This window comes from Dreissena polymorpha, chromosome 10 (genome assembly GCF_020536995.1).
Source record: "Dreissena polymorpha isolate Duluth1 chromosome 10, UMN_Dpol_1.0, whole genome shotgun sequence".
Classification (NCBI taxonomy): Eukaryota; Metazoa; Mollusca; class Bivalvia; order Myida; family Dreissenidae; genus Dreissena; species Dreissena polymorpha.
The window spans coordinates 73,351,154-73,365,824 of NC_068364.1; the positions used below are offsets into that span (position 1 = coordinate 73,351,154).

Sequence of the window (14,671 nt, forward strand, 5' to 3'; positions counted from 1 at the left end):
ATGTATAGACTAACATTTGTACATGTATAAATATGAAATTATGTCTGTTTTCAGGAAATACACTGCATGGATATTTATAGAAAAAAACACATTTCCCCATAAATAGAAAGGCATTTGTTCACCAGTAACATAATCATTAAAAAAGTGTCAAAATCAGACATGAGAAGTTCAGTCCCCCTTGTACAATGTTGAAGAGTTCAAATGTGAACAAGAGCACCGTCTAGCGGGAGCAGACTGTTCATCTATTTTTATTTTTAAATGTGAAGGGACCTATCTCAATACTTCAATCAAAAGGGGGAAGGGTGAGGGTGGAGAGGGATGTATAGCATGGGTGTATGCCTGTACGAAAAAGTTTGGGCAGACTGTAACCAGATTATGTGCAGAATAAAATACACAAAATCTGTATAGAACCTGTGCAGAAAATATTCGGTGTCCATTAAAAATGAGTTGAAGCAGATTTCTATTTATAGATTTTTTCAATATAAACAAAGAACGAATTCTGTACAGATTTTTCGAATTATTTAAATTAAGCAGAATATTTTAGGGGCAGAAAAAAATCTGGGCAGAATTAAATGTGGGGAGAACCAAAATGTGAGAATGGGATTCTGTGCAAAATAAAATCTGTACACAAAATAAAATCTGTACACACAAAAAATTCTGTACAGAAAAATGTAGCAAAATGTAAAGTAAAATATATAGACTGTAAATATTAAACATTTTTATTTAATGATATTATGACATGTTTATAAATATATAAGAAAAGTTACAAATACTGACAGTCAATAAAATAAAATAATTTACTCTTACACATCCTGTTAAGAAATAAATCCCTAAATACAACACACATTACTGTATCACTGTTATATGACATAAAAACACAGTAAATAAAGTAAGTTTATGTTTTAAGAAATTACAGTTATTATATTGAGATGAAAATCCCTTTTAGAGATCTTCATTTGCCTGAACTAGACCCTGGTGAGGTACCATCACTCTGTGACTGCACTTAACTGAGCCAGTGGTCGTTGTCAGGGGAAAGTTGCTACACAATCTTTTTTGATGGTTGCTGAAAGCAAAAAATACACATAACTATTTTTAAATCATTTTGTTTAGTCAATCTGAATGAAACGATCATATGGGATCTACTAAACTTACAACTTAAATAACGCAACATGGTTCACCAACTTTCTTCTCTTTATATTTTGCTTTTCACATTCTAAAATAAATTTGACATTTTTTCAGATGTAGGTCATTTCATAGGGTGTTTTATAAAAAGACAATTTGTAATGTTGATTTAGTTACAAACCACATTCTATTAAGTTTTTGCTTCACACCTTTTAAGTGATAACAGCACCATTACTCTAGCTGTGACTGCACTTCTGAGGTCGTTGTCAGGGGTAAGTTGCTACACAATCTTTTTTGAAAATCGCTGAAAGCAAAAAAAAATACACTTTACTATTTAAAAATTACTTTGTTTAGCCAATCTGAATGAAGTGATCATATGGGATTTACTAAAATTACAACTAAAATAATGCAACACCTTTTAAGTGATAACAATCATAGCTTTCTTAAATATGTTATTAAAAAAAAGGCTTTACATTTTGTGGCAGAGTAGTTATTCATAAATAAATCTAAGTATTGGTTAAATTGCCCTTTCATTTGGTCACTGATTGGGCAATTGATTGTTACAACTAGGGCTGTCACGATACGCCGTGAGCGTACCGCGGTATATCGTGGTACGGCAACACTGTATCGCGGTATTATAACATACCGCGATATTTTACAGAATATGTATCTGTGAAGAAAACAGCAGAATAACAAGTTTTACAAAGTTTATTTAACTCAATAATCAGAAAACACTGGTATCATAGTATGACTAGAAACTGTTATAAACTTGATAGAAGTAGTCATTGTTATTGTTATTCGCGTCTTTTTCTAAAATGTCCGCCATGTTGTTTACAATAGCTGTGACAACGATCTGTGTGAATCGAACGCTTCAAGGGCATGTTTAAAATGCGGAGTCAGCGGGCCCAGTATTGAAAATCCGTAGCGTTCTGACTCTTCCTCGACTTATTCAGAATCTTAAGATAACATGATTCGGCAGTGCCATGCTTTGAACGATCGATATACTAAGGAAAGAAAGTAAGAAATAGAATAAACTTCTTTTGGGATAATAATGAACTTATTTGCAAAGGAAATCGGTATTCCAAAATAGGTACGGACCCATACATCGTCGTATTTTAACCGTGAAAGTTAAACATCTACAAGTGGAAGCGCTTGCTTGACCTGGATATTAACGGATTATTTATTTAGCCCTTTTGAATCGCTTCTACAGTTTTCAAAACGATATCTATATCAAAATAATTATGTTATGTATTTATATCTGTGCTAATATAATAATATTAAAAAGACCGGTGCGGCAACGCCATACCGCGGTGCGATTTTTTTCACGACATGCACCGCGATATACCTATATACCGGTGAATCGTGACAGCCCTAGTTACAACTAGTTGTTCGTTTTGTAAGATAGAGATACCTTTGACTGACATGTCTTTTATGTGAACTTACTGCAAAGATAATTGGTTTCATCATTTATTTAAAATGTTAATCACCCACCAAAACAGATCTTTGTAACTGTTAAATTATATCATTAAATTAAACATAACATTATAAGATAACAATGTAAAGAAAAACAATACAAACCTGTTTAACAGTTCAAAGCATTTCCAAAAGGGCCGCTTCATAACTCACTGAATTCCTCTTTTAGAGACTTGTTGACACACAAAATGTTGATTTCCACATTCTAATTAATTGTTTAAGAATGTCCATTAAAGTATATCAGGATATTGTTAAAACTTCAACTTTAAAAATTCCCAACATTGCTTTGAAACTACATTTCAGGTCCTGCATGGATCTATGTTTACACGTTCAAATTTGGCTCCAACCAATCAGAAGAGATTATACACATTCTAGCAAGCCAGTAAAGATAGCCCCAGTTTCACATTACAAGTATCAAGCGGGCAGGATTTGTTTGTTAGGGGTTTATGATTATTTTCAAGTGAACTGTTACAGAGGTGTATACAAGCACTGACATTACAATTTTTAGATGGTCGCTTTAGCGACCGTCTAATGTGCTTGATGTAAAATTCAGGTCGATACAGCCTGGGTATGATTAGCCCAATTCCCGCTTACACTACGCGCGAAGAAAGAGTTGTATAATTTATGCAAGAGGTTTGAGTTCTCCAATTATGTTTATTCACAAATGGAAACATTATATTAATATCGTGTTAAATGCAATAGTTTCGAATGGTGTTTTATAGAAAATAATTAAAAAAACAATGATCGTATTGCACGTGTCGCGGAGGAGATTGTTTATGAATGATTAAAATAGTCCACTTTCTGCTGCGTCTGCGTGACGTAGTATTTTCGCTCATCTCATTCATAAATCTGAGGCTGGCGATAAACAAAGGGGAGTCCGGGTGAGAATTACGCACTAGTATAAGGTTACGCTTGTTTATATTCACAGGTCTCAATTAATAACACGTTGACCACGAGTTCAACAATTATTACAGGGATACGATAAACAACATAAAAATGATTCATTATCGCTGAAACTGTTAAAAAACATTTAAATATAACAAGAATATTCTCTAAAAAATGTAGTCTTGCTGTTTTGAAATAAGGTTTGGAATTTTGGTTTCTAAATAACTTAATTAAAAACAAAAGTTTAATTATAGTGTTTTTTACTTTTAGTCGCATATTTACCGCATTATAATGTGTGTTATAAAAGGCAAACCATACATTAGTAAAATTCAATCTGCCTTCGCACATAGAAGGAATGGGTCAATTAGGTGCTGCGTTTCCTTTGCTTACTTCAGTTAGAGGTCAATTCTTTACGTAAAAGCAATCACAAGGCCCCGGCTTCAGAGGAATTGCGGAGCGTTCTTACATAATTAAAGTCGTAGTGGCATGGTATTTGCGTTTAGCGTCCTATTTGGTCACGTGGTTCTTTTTCGCGGGTGTTTTGGCATTCATGATATGAGGCTATTAATAGATGCGCCTGTCGATAAACAAAGGAAAGTTTACGGGCGATAACAACGCAATAGGTTACGCTCTCACATACAACTCAATGACGTAGTACAGGTCGTAAATTGAGAGATTTGGGAAAAAGTTGACGCTTATTTATATTCTCAATTTATAAAACGTTGAACATAAGTTCAACAATAACTTCAGCGATACGATAGACTAAAAAAAATCATAATCGCTTAACCCGAATATAACAAATAATTTATAATAATAATACGAATGACCTGTTTCATAACCTCGTTGAAGCTACTACATCGGGTATTTCTGGAAAGCGTTCTTGGTTCTCAACACATAGCGGCGATCTTTTGTATTTACGGGTGCTAGCAACGCAATAGTAGAAGCTTAGTAGAAGGGTTAGCTTGTTTATATTCACAGTTCTCAATACATTGACAGTTGGATATGAGTTCATCAATTACTCAGGCATACTATAGGCAACCTCGAAAATGCTTTATAATCGCTAAAACCGAAAACAACTAAATATAATATATTAAATATATTTATAACAATACATGTCTTTTAAAAATGTAGTCGGCGTGTACGCCGACTTTGAAATAAAGTTAGCAATTTACTTTTCTAAATAATTGAATACAATTAAACAAAAGTTAAACTATTGTGTTGTGTTTTTCACTTGTAAGCTGCATATTCACCGCATGAAATGTGTGTTAGCATTGTCAAACCACACATTAGTGTGAGTAAATAAAAAATATACTACGGGAGAGCACTTCATATGTGTCCTCATATGCCTTGTTATGAGTATCTTTCTTCATTATCGAAATATATCGTATGTTTATATTTGATTTAAACGCAGTTTTCTTTCGTCACATTTAAATCACACGTCAAAAGCGCCGTCATGCGAAAATGGGTCTTATGCGTTTCGGCAAGCGTTTGTTAAACCCAACATGTGCTCTTGCGCAGTCAGGCCATAGGCGACGCTGTTCGCTTTAAAATCACTCAATATGTTAAGTTTCTCCTTACCAGAAGGAGGGATAGCTGAGTGAGTTTATATGATGGGCGCATATGGAATAAGACCCATTTTCGCATGACGAGGGTCATTACAAATCTCATTGCGAATTGAAAATCCCACATTTAAAAACAATGCTTTTTGATACAAAATTGAATTCAAAATAGCAAACTTGTTAATAATGGCAGCCTATCGACGCATTAAGGAATGATTTTCAGACGTGCTGACAAAGTACGGCAAACATTGTGGTATGATAATTAAACGATTTTCTCTTATCGTGACACTATACTATTTCGCTAATGATTGTTTTCTCATCTTGGAGGCGAAATTGAAATTCTGCGAGATGGATTGTAACGCGTAATTGTAACAGGGCCACAATTTGTGTCGTTTGAGCATACAGAGAGTAGTCCGGAATTCCTTACACTGAACAGTGCTACATCCTTTGAATTGATCACATACGCAGTGATGTAGCAAAAATTCAGAGGTTGTATCTCGAATCAGCTTATTAAATATTCGAAAATATTCATGCGTGTCTGTTGGCGTTATGTTAAAGTCACTAAGATGAAAACTGAAACAGCTTCGCCTAAAAGCGCATTAGTGCTCTATACCTATGTTTATGTTAGCGTTGTTGACACCGTGTGAACTGCTCGGGTAACAAGTAAAGCATAAACAGCAATGTTTATATACTTTTATTCCTCCATATACAAGATACGAAGATTATTGTATATTTTGAATTTGTATATGGTGTCAAAAATCAAAAGTTTTGTACACGGAACTTTCATTATGAATTTATATTCTTGGTGAGATAGTCATTTGATATTAGAAAAAATATTCCTTTAATATGATGGTGACTGCAAATTTTCTTTATATTAAGTTCTCATTACCATTTTCATCATACTTTCTTTGCTTTCAGAACTTCCAAAAAAGCATGCTGTTTTTATTTTGTCTTAGTTATTTTTATTCATTTAATATGATGGTTTCTTTATATGAAGTTCTCATTACCATTTTTATCATACTTTCTATGCTTTTAGAACGTCCAAAAAGCATGTTGTTTTTATTTTGTCTTAGTTATTTCTATGAAATAATAAGGATGATAAAAAGTGCACACAAAACTCGACCCGTGCGCTATGACACATACTTTTTAAAGTTGAATGGCGTGTGTTCATTTCAAACTTCGGATTGATTTTGAAAAATGAATTGCGTGTTAAATTATGCAATAGCGAACATCTTCAGTGCCTTCAGCGCTTTGATTCATAGATAGAGTCAGAGGAAGGCAAACTAAACATTTAACCCCAGTGGAAATACATATATACTACCATTAAAGCAAAGTAGTTTTTATAAGTCAGGGGGGGGGAATTGAAAAACAATTTTCAATTTGTATTCAACCCTAAATCAAGTTATTTGTAAGAACCTTAATTCAAAGATATTTTATGATTATAGTAGATCAACATGTACTTTAAGTGTTTAAAGGTAAATTATCATTACATACTCACATATTTTAATATTATGACATGTAATATATACATGTATGGCAATTTTTGTATAAATTGAACTGAACATAAATAGTGTTTTTCTTGTATAGGGCAAATGTTTCTCATAATAAACATTTAGAAACTTGAATCAGAAGTCTTAGATTTTTTTTAAATTATTTAAGTCCCATTTTGAAATTTTGTTTCAATAGTTTTCTAAGTCCAATATTCTGCCTTGCTTAATACTGCCAAGTACCAAAATTCTGTCTTGCTAAAATGCAGAGTGCTAAAAATCTGTCTTATAAAAACGATAAGTATAAAAATTCTGTTTGGTATAGTAATATGTACAGATGAAATTCTGCTTCATTGTAATTCTGCTTAAAAAATCTGTACAGTTTTCCAGGCAGATTCTAGGTCTGTGTCCTCTTTGTACAGAATAAATGAATTCTGTCTTGATTCTGGGCAGATTTTGTACAGACTCAGTACAGAATCTGCAAAGAATTTTCGTACAGGACGTCATTTCTTTCAAAAAAAAAATGGGGGGGATTCTTGGGTGAGATGGTTGGAGAGTCATTCAAAAATAAAATAATAAAAATAAATATTGCTGTTTTTTTTTTTAACAATTTAAAAAAAAAGATTTTCTTTTTTGTGGGAGGGGGGTTCTGAGGTTGTGCCTGGGGTTGGTTTGGGGGGGTGTCCATTGTGGTATGTCGGGTAAGTGTTGTTTTGTCAAAGTATGAATCATATCTGATCATAAATAAAGAAGTTATGGCAATTTTAGTAAAATTTAAGAATTTGATATTAAGAGTCAATGTCATTCAAACGTCAAGGTCAAATTCAACTTTCCAGGTACAGTACCCTCATGATAGTTAGAAATTATTTAAAGTTTGAAAGCAATAGCCTTAATACTTCAGAAGTAAAATGGATCTAAACACAAAATTTAAGAAAATATTCAAAGTTACTAAGTAAAAAAAGGGCCATAATTCCATTAAAATACCTACCAGAGTTATGCAACTTGTCCCCTACAGTGCCCTTATGATATTTAAAAAGTGTTGCAATTATGAAAGCAATAGCTTTGAAACTTTAGGAATAAAGTTGACCTAAAAACAAAATTTAACCAAATATTCAATTTTTTAAGTATGAAAGGGACCATAATTCTGTAAAAATACCAGTCATAGTTACATAACATTGCCTGCACAGTCCCCTTATGATAGTTAGTAAGTGTTGCAAGTATGAAAGCAATAGCTTTGATACTTTAGGAATAAAGTGGACCTAAACACAAAACTTAACCATATTCGCAATTTTCTAAGTATAAAAAGGACACATAATTCTTTCAAAATGCCAGCCAGAGTTATCTAACTTTGCCTGCCCAGTCCCCTCATGATAATTAGTAAGTGCGCCATGTTTGAATGCAATAGCTTTGTTACTTTATGAGAAAAGTGGACCTAAACACAAAACTTAACCTAAACACAAAACTTGACCAGAGGCCGACGCTCAGGTGATGACAATAGCTCATTTTTTTAAATATGAGCTAAAAGGGGCATAATGATAATGAAGAAATATTCTACAGAAGAAGTTAAGGAGCTACATTCCTACACTGATCTGCTTTCCAAAACACAGGACATAAAATATAAATGGATTTTCAACAACATGGGAATCCATTTTCCAAGCCACATGCTGCATGAGTTCAGTGAGAAGATATCCATAAGTCAGTAGTAAACCCATAATTGTTACTGCCTCAGTTTAGGCGGTTCATGTGCACACAATTATTATTATTTACCCACAATTTCAAACCTTAAATTCACAAATGTGGTAATGGATGAAAAGGAATTTTATGCAATGTCATCAATGGTTTAACGGTTGTACCAGTCAGACTCATAGTATGGCATTTGCCAAGATTTTATTACTTAGATGTATAAAAAATACCTATACCTGTACATTACTATAATCAGTTATTATCAAGTTATTTAAATTGTTATTAATTGTGAAATTGTTGTATACATGTAATTATTGAGTTTATTTTGTTCTCTCCTTTATTGCATTATGCTGTCTGTGTTTGTATTGTATTGAGCACATTGAAACCATAAATGATATTATTTTGCATTTGAATTTTGTGTGATAGTTTAAGTGACTATATATTATCTCACAGGCTGGTCTGGTTTTATGCTGTTTTGCACAAATATTTTTTGTCTTTGCTTCTAAGTGGGAGAGGGTTCAATAAGTTGGGACAAAAAAAAACAAATTATGAAAATACATTTAATAGTGGACCCTAATAACCATAGCCCCGATACTCTCAGTAAGACTACCCAAAGGAAGAACCACTGGTATTCCTTACACTATGCTTCTAATACACTGGTCAACTGATTAAACCCAAATTTGCAAAGCAACAGTTAGTAGAATAAAACTGCAAGAGTGAACATTTGATAATTAAAATTCACTCAAATAGGTTGTTTGTTCTGTTGTGAATTAGTGTAAGCCAGAAAGGTAAGATCATAATCATCATCATCATCATCATCAGTATTAACATAATCATCTTGCACATGAGGACAATAAACACGAAGACAATGATTATATTATTTTTGTATCAATAATTAAAATAATTTAATAATATTCTATAATGTGTTTGTAAGCTCATTCAAACATAATACACAATAACCCTTCTCATCTGTATTTAAATACAACATCGATCAGCAAAATTTCCATACTTAGAAACTTATTACAATTAGGGTCATACAACTTTTAGACTTGGCAATTTGAAGGCCATGTATACCTTACCTGACGAAATGTATCCTTATACAATTGACATGTGTTGTAAACCATATGACATATCCTTTTGTGTTACATGTATGTACTTTGGGGAACATTGTATGTTTATGTAATAAACATGCTGAAACCAATTTGTGTCTAATATTATCGGTCTACTCTAAATTAAAATGGACCAACTCCAAAAAAACATATTTTGGTAATAGTATTTATTTCATACAATCTTAGTAGAAATATTCTTAAATATCCTTGATAATGAACCTGAAAGTTTCAATATGTCATCAATCCGAAAGCATGAATAAATGGTTTTCTGTAAAATCAGAGTGTTGAGCATTTGTTTCCAATCTTTAAACTTGCTATGTTGATATGACATAAGTGGTTGCATTTTATATTTCAGATATATATGCTTGATCTGATAAAATTGTTTATTGTGAAGTAAAGATGGACGATGGGTCAATTCACTTTACAGGGCCCTCAATCTGTCAAATCCACGGCCCAAATTCGGTCCCATTCCCCCTCCCCCCTGCAAAGTATACTTTTCTCCCCTTTTTAAAAATATTTTTTATGCACTGCAATTTAGTTTAATTTCTAGCACTTTAGCAATATATCAGAGGAAGATAAACGCTGCAATTTGAAAAACTCTGATATCAATGAGAACAGCTAATGAACGCAAAATCAAATGCATACATCACTGTAAAAACTAATAATTTAGTTGTATTATGCAGCAAAAATATTCATATGATTTAGTTGTTTTACGCAGCGAACACATTTACTTGATTTAGTTGTTTTACAACAAAGTAAGCATACTAGTATTACACATGAGCAATTTGAGTTGAAGCCTATGTTACTATTTTGTATACCAGACTATTGGTATATTTAATATTCTAGTCTGATCGGGATATCGATTAATCATCATGGCATATTCAAATTATTCAGTTATTTGTTACAACATTTTACCATTGGAAATGGTAGTGATATATATTAGCAACACAAGTCCAAGGGAAACCACTCAAAATAAATAATTGTACCAAACTTTTACAAAAAATGGTACTTGAAATGACAGGCAACACACATTTGACAGCAGACAATGACAGATAACAATAGCATATATCTAAGAACTTTACTTTCAGTTGAGCTTGCATTACATGTATGTTATTGGGCTGCATGCCACTGAAGCTGTGACGGTTATTGATATATATGTAATCTTACCTGACCCGACTTTGTGGCTTGTAATTCTTGACTTGACAACTTTTCCAACTTGACAACTTTTCCAGGCAAAGTCACTTCCACTTAAACAGTAGGTTGGTCAGCACAGGGTCAAGTGTTTGGCTTGAGTTACAGTCCCACTGCTTACTTTACGACTGTTTCATCTACAATCACTTTCACCTCAACAGGAGGGAGGTTAGGACATGTCCAGCGTCTAGCGAGAATAATATTTCTGCTGCTCACTAAATAACTATCCCAACCACTATCACTTCCACCTAAACAGGAGGGGGCCATTATAGTGTCAAGTGTTTGGCTTGAGTAACATTTCTGCTGGTCACTATATAACTGTTCCAACAACAGTAGCTTGCCAAAGTGTCCTCTGTACATCAACTGTGTATTCAAAACAGAAAAATAAATAGCTTTTTTATTATTTCCCAAAAAGATAAACAAAACTCTGTGAATACAAATTATTAATGCGTTAAAACCTGTTCAGCCATCAAACACACTATCAGATTCTCAAATTGAGTGTGAAAAACATCTTATTGAAATCAACGTACCAACATTGGTACCTGACTTTTTTAGGGGGGAGGGTGCGAAAAGAGTGTTTTAATCATAACCCTTGATATATTTCAATGTTTTACTAAAGGCTAATTTTATCATATTATAAAACTGACACAAGGGCTGTTTGTAAAACACGCATGCCCCCCATATGGGCTGTCAGTTGTAGTGGCAGCCATTGTGTGAATAAGTTTTTTGTCACTGTGACCTTGACCTTTGACCTAATGTAAGATATCCAGAAACCATTGTACTATTTCAAGTCACTGTGACCTTGACCTTTGACCTCATGACCTGAAAATCAATAGGGGTCATCTGCCAGTCATGATCAATGTACCTATGAAGTTTCATGATCCTAGGCGTAAGCATTCTTGAGTTATCATCCGTAAACCATTTTACTATTTCGAGTCACTGTGACCTAGACATTTGACCTTGTGATCTAACAAGAGCTGTCAGAGGACTATTCCAGTGCTTGGCAGTGTAACGTAAGCCATCATGGGGAAATTGTTCCTATTCAATAATTTATTAGACGATCTTTCACAAATAAAAAAGGAAAAAAAAAATTGGGGGGGTAGGGGGGGGTGGGGGGGTAGGGGGGTAGGGGGTGAGGGGGGGTATAATGTGGGGTGTGGTAATTTATTATATGTTTAAAAAAAATGGGGGGGGGGTGGGTGGGGGGTAGGGGGGAGTGAGAGGGGGTATAATGTGGGGTGTGGTAATTTATTAGAAGTTTAAAAAATAATTTAAAAAAATGAGGGGGGTGGGGGGTAGGGGGGGAGTGAGAGGGGGGTATAATGTGGGGTGTGGTAATTTATTAGATGTTTACCAAAAAAATTGGGGGGGGTGGGGGGGTAGGGGGGGGTAGGGGGTGAGAGGGGGTAAAATGTGGGGTGTGGTAATTTATTAGATGATGCTTAAAAAAAATGGGGGGTGAGGTTGGGGAGGGGGGGAAATATAGGTTGGGGTGATGTTGGGAAACAAGTATGCAAAATATAAAAGCAATATGTCAAGGGACAATGAAAAAATAACCAATGATCTCACACTTACATGAACAAATATCCTCTATTTATTAAACATGAAATTAAAACTTATTGCATTTGTTTCCCCTGTATATAAGAAAGATATAATAGTGTATTACCTCCCCTGTCCTGCTTATATTTATATTAATCAACAAAATTAAACATTAACACAATATTTAATATACAAAATATACACAATAATCTCATATTCGGATAATATTTTTACTGATCCACTTTATTTTACCCAAATGATGATGTTTCATTGGACTGATAATTATAGATTTAGGATTACAGACCAGTTGCTTCAGTTATATTGTTAAGAGTTCGCCCTGTTGGCCGCGTATGCGTTCTTGAGTTATCATCCAAAAACCATTTTACCATTTCGAGTCACCGTGACCTTGACCTTTGACCTAGTGACCTCAAAATCAATAGAGGTCATATGCGAATCATGATCGATGTTCCTATTAAGTTTCATGATCGTAGGCCCAAGCGTTCTTGAGTTATCATCCGGAAACCACCTGGTGGACAGACTGACCAACCGACATGTGCAAAGCAATATACCCTCCGGCCCTCTTCTTCAAAGGGGGGCATAATTACAAATTTGAACCTTACCAGAACAAATCGAACAAGGCCTTGTTGTTACCACCCAACGAGTCGTAAATGGTAACAGTCCTGGACTTAACACTTGCAACCAGAAAAAACCAGTGATTGTTGCCTTTACATTGTGGCAGCATAAGTAGATCATACATATTGAAGTCCACCTACAAAATGTGAAATTATAATGTACCTTAAACAATGTATACATTACTAAACAGTGAGAAATTTCCTCAAATTACTTCAAAGAAGTATAGTGGCATGCTAGAATCAAGTACAGTTTAAGTTAACAATAAAACACAAGATTGTCGGGCAATATGGTACTCCTGGAACAACTTTGTAGAGGTCATCATTTGCAAATAACATGTAGAATTTATGAAGAACCACCATTTTACATAAAAAATCATGTTATGTAAAACAAAGACTTTGGCATTCATATCTCACAGACATATCAAGTCATTACCACTGCCACCTTCATCAACATAATTATTGGACACATAGAGTTGTTCTGACAAATCTCACAGGCACTTATAATCATGTAATCAAGAGAAAGACAAGTCACCACCTACACCACCTTTATCATCATCTTTATTGCATACATAGAGTTGGTCTGACAAATCTCACGGGATGTAATTAGCAATGTATTCATGAAAAAGGCAAGTAACTGCCACTACCATCTTCATCGTAATCATTATTGCATACAGAGAGTTGGTCTGACAAATCTCACAGGCACTTATAATCATGTAATCAAGAGAAAGAGAAGAGTCGGGGGGGGGGGGGGTTGGGAGGGGGGTTGAATGTGGGGTTACTCATAAGACGATCTTTCAAAAATAAAAAAAGGAAAAAAAATGTAGGGGGGGGGGAAGGGGGGTTGTAAGGGGGGGTATAATGTGGGGTGTGGTCATTTATTAGATGATCTTTCAAAAATAAAAAAAAGGAAAAAAATTTGGGGGGAGGCGAGAGGGAGGGCAGGGATTCTGGATTGGGGCGTGGGGTATTGTTTGGGTGGAATTCATTGCGGTATTCAGGTAAGTGTTGTTTTGTCAAAGTATTAATAAAATCTGATCATGAATAAAGATGTTATGGCAATTTAACTAAAATTTATTCTTGACCTTCAAAGTCAAGGTCATTCAGAGGTCAAGGTCAAATTGAACTTGGCAGGTACAGTACCCTCATGATAGTAAGAAAATATTTGAAGTGTGAAAGCAATAGCTTTGATACTTTAGAAGTCAAGTGGATCATAACACAAAATTTAACAAAATATTCAGTTACTAAGACAAAAAAGGGCCATAATTCTTACAAAATGCTTGATACAGTTGTCTGCTCTTGTTTATAGATTGGGGTCATGTTGGTAAAGAAGTTTGCAAAATATGAAAGCAATATGTCAAGGGACATTGAAAATATTTGAGGTGGTACGCAAACTTTAACATAGATTTATCAATAATATGCATATTCTAAGTGAAAAAAGGGCCATAATTATTACAAAATGCTTGATACAGTTGTCTGCTCTTGTTTAAAGGTTGGGTTCATGTTGGTAAAGAAGTATGCAAAATAGGAAAGCAATATGTCAAGGGACATTGCAAAATATTTGGGGTGGTACGCAAACTTTAACATAGATTTATCAATAACATGCATATTCTAAGTGGAAAAAGGGCCATAATTATTACAAAATGCTTGATAGAGTTGTCTGCTCTTGTTTATAGGTTGGGGTCATGTTGGTAAAGAAGTATGCATAATATGAAAGCAATATGTCAAGGGACATTGAAAATATTTGGGGTGGTACCCAAACTTAAACATTTGCACGCTCACGCTAACGCTAAGGGGAACGCTAACGCCGGGGTGAGTAGGATTGCTCCACTATATATATTTCATATACTAGTATAATAGTCGAACTAAAAATAAGACAAGAGGGCCTGAAAGGCCCAAAGTCACTCACCTGAGATAACAAGATATTATTGGGACAAATCTATTGACCAAGTTTCATGATTATCAGAAAATAAATGTGGCCTCTAGAGTGTTAA

The 14,671-nt window shown here is 34.3% G+C and overlaps 1 protein-coding gene across 1 annotated transcript in view; it reads right to left on the minus strand.

Moving 5' to 3' along the window:
- Positions 1-10,816, minus strand: part of LOC127848348 (uncharacterized) — a 72,707-nt gene extending 61,891 nt beyond the window's left edge. Inside the window, exon 1 of the mRNA XM_052380769.1 lies at positions 10,486-10,816. The gene's annotated coding sequence lies outside the window, so the exon portion shown is untranslated. The remainder of the gene's footprint in view (positions 1-10,485) is intronic.
- Positions 10,817-14,671: the final 3,855 nt, after the last annotated feature.